A 4,612-nucleotide genomic window follows, 5' to 3' on the forward strand; every position below is an offset into this window, starting at 1 on the left:
CAGGCATGATGAGTGAGGAGACGAATCAGTCAGAAAAGCAGTTGCTCAGTTTGAGTCCTTAGCACCTACACCAAAGCTGAGCTTCATGGTAGCACCTGTGGTCCCTGTATTCCGAAGGCTGAAACAGGATGACCTGGGAGGCTCCTAAGCCAGACAGTCTAGTCAACCAGTGAGTTCCAGGATCAGTGAAAGACCCTATCTCAAAAATAGGGTAGAAGCCAGTCTTGGCTGCACATACCTTTAATACCAGCATTCAGGAAGCAGGGGTCAAATGGATCAGGGGGAGTCAAGTGAATCCAAGGCCAGCCTGGTCTACAGAGTAAGTTCCAGGCCAGCCAGTTCTGCGCAGTGAGCTTAGTAACAAATGGGATCTTAGTCAAAGTAGGTGCAGAGAAATATTTGAAATAAGGGCCAGTATACAATGATCTAAGCCAGAATGGGTAACAACTGTGGGAATCTATGGGGTATCCTTTATAAGGAAATGATTGAGAAACTATGTATTTGAAACCAAATACAAATTCTTGGTGGAAATTGTGTAATGAAGAGTCCTGACTTGTGGGTAATTTCCTTCCTAATATATCCTTCTTTGGGCTGCAGAATCAATTACTGACTGAAATGACAGGCATTAGTTACTCTTACAACCTCATATTCTTTAAAATATAAACACTATTAACATTTTTGTTTGATATTATGCTTTCAGAGATTACTTAATTACACAAACACACACACACACACACACACACACACACACACACACACACACAAATGAATGAATTGGTCTCCAGTATGGTAACCTTATTTTTTTGCTTAACATTTTGGAGTGATGTTCCTGTCAGTTTGTATAAACCCTGCTTTTTGGTCTCTCTGACGGATCATTGTTCAACTGTTTGTTGAATCCATCACCTGTTGATGAATATTATTTTTTTCTGTTTTCCTCCATTGCACAGAATGCTAAAATCAACATCTTTACATAGTCATTTCCTTATTCGGATATGATTAGTTCCTTAAAGTGATGGAAGGGTCAACTGTATGCAAATTTATATTATTATCAGATATTTCCAGTTTTCCTTCTCCCAGTGTTACTCTCTGGATTTATATTCCTGCTCACAATAAACTGGGTACTTGAAAAATCATAGCTTGTTATTGAATTAAACCTCATACAGAACTATCATGATAATTCAAGTGTTCTGTATAAAAACTCCTCAAGGAAGCAGATCATACATTGTCACCACTGACTCCATTCCTACTGCAATTGTATTACAGAAGCTGATTTCAACAGAGCATTCTTTACTGTTCCTTTTGTTGTTTTATCTGTTAATTATTATTTTTATAATCTATTCACTATCTGCCTTACAAGCATAAGGCTTGCCAGAAATTTAGAGACAGGGGAGTGAAAGAATCTACAGACCAGCCTTCTCATTGTCTAGATGAGCACAGAAGATCACAGTCAGAAAGGCTGGCTTTCCAAGTGCTCGCGGTGCCCCCAGGCACATTAGTTTTCTCTGTCCCAATTGTCTCTGCAGCTAGCTGTCAGAATCTGTCCTGCGTTCTGAAAGTTTGTTTCTCTGACTATTTTTTATTTCCAAATCTCAAGTCCACCTTATGTTCCCCAGTTCTTATTTCCACTATAGACATATAACATTGTGCCTAAATCTTTTTGAGATTTGTCCAGTGAATTAGAGACTCCGGGTCATTATTAAAATGAATTCTAACACCATAGTTATAATAAAATATAAATATAGCTATTAAATGCCTCTGGTGATAGATGAAGATACATGATACATTTCTAAAATATTCTCTTAAAAATACGTTTAGTAGTGTTGGAGGGCAGGGTCAGTGGAGTCTTTTCAGGACTTTTGTGAGTCTTGTCAGGCTTGGCACAAGCACCTTCATCTGGGAAGTCCTCTCGTTAACCCTGAGATAATTCTTGTTTTGTTTATTATTTTCTTTTAATTTTTAAATTTACTTTTGTTTGTATACATATGTGCTTGCTTGCATAAATTTATGTGCATCACCTCTATGCAAGTGCCCACAGAGGCTATCAGAGGGCATAGGATTTCCTAGAACTGGTATTATATGCAGTTGTGAACTGCCATGTGGGTGTGGGGAGCCAAACCCGGGTCCTCTTTAAGAACAATCAATGATTTTAACTGCATTTCCAGGCCCAAGGTATTCTTGAGAAAAACAGGGGTTGGGATTGGGAGAAAGACCTGAATCTAATATAAACAAAAGCACTATACAGAAATATATATATATATATATATATATATATATATATATATATATATATATATCATCAGAGGGACATGTAAAGTCGTCAAAGGATAAAGCCAGCTAAATACAGACAGAGTCAAATATAAAACACAAATATTCTAATTATTTCAACAAGTTATAGTAAAAAATGGAATTCAGCTATTCATGGAGACTTAAATGCAATGTTTTTTGATCAATTCTTGAGTATAAACAGATTGTACAGGTATAATTATACAGATTATAAACAGAGTATGCCAGTAGACTTGCCTTTATTGAGAACATATTCTGACTGATGTTCAGGTATCTAACTTGAAGCTCAGGCACCCTAAAGAAACAAGTTGCTTTTCTATTTTCTTTCTACTACAACAACAAGATTTAAGATCTTATCACCTTGCTCACTGTATACTCAAATGAAAACTGAACTTGTATGTAACTGGAATTTTTGGCAACTGGGTTGGGGATGTGTACATGACGGTGGAGAGAGGAAGGCTTTCATTGCTTACCAAGTGTATTAGTCAGGGTTCTCTAGAGTCACAGAACTTATGGAATATTTCTTTATATAAGGGAAATCATTGGAATGACTTGCAGTCTGCAGTCCAATTAACCTTACAATGGGAAGCTGTGAATGGGAAGTCCAATAATCTAGTAGTTTCTCAGTTCCACGAAGCTAAGTGTTTTAGCTGGTTTTCTGTATAAGCAGGAAACCTGAAGAAGAGGGTTCCAACAGATGTGCTGGAAAGTAATTGCAAGAAGAAGAAAAAGAAGAAGAAGAAAAAGAAGGTGGAGGAGGAGGAGGAGAAAGAGGAGGAAGAGGAGGAAAAGGAGGAGGAGGAGAAGATGAAGAAGAAGAAGGAGGAGGAGAAGGAGAAGTACAAGAACAAGAAGAACAAGAACAAGAAGAGCAAGAAGAACAAGAACAAGAAGAGCAAGAAGAACAAGAACAAGAATAAGAAGAAGAGCAAGAACAAGAACAAGAAAAATAACAAGAAGAACAAGAATAACAAAAAGAAGAACAGCAACAAGAAGGTCCTCCTTCTTCCATTGTTCTTATGTAGGCCTCCAGCAGAAAGTATTCCCCATATTAAAGGTGTGTGCCACAATGTCTGGATCTAACTTAATCTTTACTTGGAAGTTGCTCTGTCCCAGACTGGTCTTGAACTCAGAGATCTGCTTTCCTCTAGCTTCTGGGATTAAAGGCATATACCACCTTGCCTGAGGCTAAGCTTTTCATGATCACTATGCATCAAGATCAGGATCAAAAGCCTGTGTCTTCCAGCCTCAAGATGTGGATCACACTCATGCCCTCCACTTCTGGATTGTATTTCATTCCAGAAATAGTCAAGTTGACAACTGGGAATAATCATCACACCAAGGCTTTCCTGTTGGAGAACAACTGTTTCCCTAGTGACACCATCCTCAGGATGATTGAGTTCAGGATCTTCTGAGACATTCAGCAATATATTTAAGTCAAATATTGGACAGCCCTAGGCATTGCTGAACACTTGATTACCTCATGAAGGGTCCATTGCCACACACACTGTCTTAGGGTATCTGCAATAGATTTCCTGTGTCATCAATACTGCACATTCCTTAAGGAAACATTGATTTAAATGTGATTTATTTTTTACTTATCCACAGTAAAATGGTCTAGTTGAAACTAAACAGAATACTAGACCATCAGGGAATGTGTCTCAAATACCAAGTATATTTACCTGACATATGGTTTCCTTGGTAACCCATGGAACATCAACCAGGAGTGGCTGAGAATCTCTGCTTACAGAGATGGAAACAGGTGGTGTGATAGCTCAAGGTTTCTTCTCTACATGGGTGAAATAAACTGAAGGGTTGAAACCAGCTAGCTTGGATACTTATGTGAAGGAAAATGAAGTAGTAGAGATAGGAGCCTGCCTATTGCATAGGTCTATGTTTATGGGTTTAGGAGAATATATTACATACTTTATACAAATACTTATTAGTGGGGCTAGAGTAGATGTAGATTAGTGGGGCTCAGTAGGTGAAGCACTTGCCATGTAAGAGTGAGGACTGCAGTTAAAGCTCCCAAGGCCTAAATAAATGCCAGGGGAGTGTGGTTTCCAGCCTATGGGGATCTCAAGAGCAAGCTGGTTAGCATACAGCAATCCCTAGATTTACCAAGAGTCCATGGCTCAACATAAAGGGTAGAAAGTGATCAACGAAGGCAGCTGATGTCAACATCTGGTCTTCATATGCTCTCATGCACCTGCACATATATGAACATGTGAAAGGAAAAATTATATAAATTCAAAGTTTGGAAATGTAAAATTAAAAGAGTAAGTTTCAAAAATTCAAAGACCCAGGGCTGGATACTGAAATACAAGCC

The sequence above is a fragment of the Mus pahari genome, chromosome 2 (assembly GCF_900095145.1).
Source record: "Mus pahari chromosome 2, PAHARI_EIJ_v1.1, whole genome shotgun sequence".
NCBI classification, from domain to species: domain Eukaryota; kingdom Metazoa; phylum Chordata; class Mammalia; order Rodentia; family Muridae; genus Mus; species Mus pahari.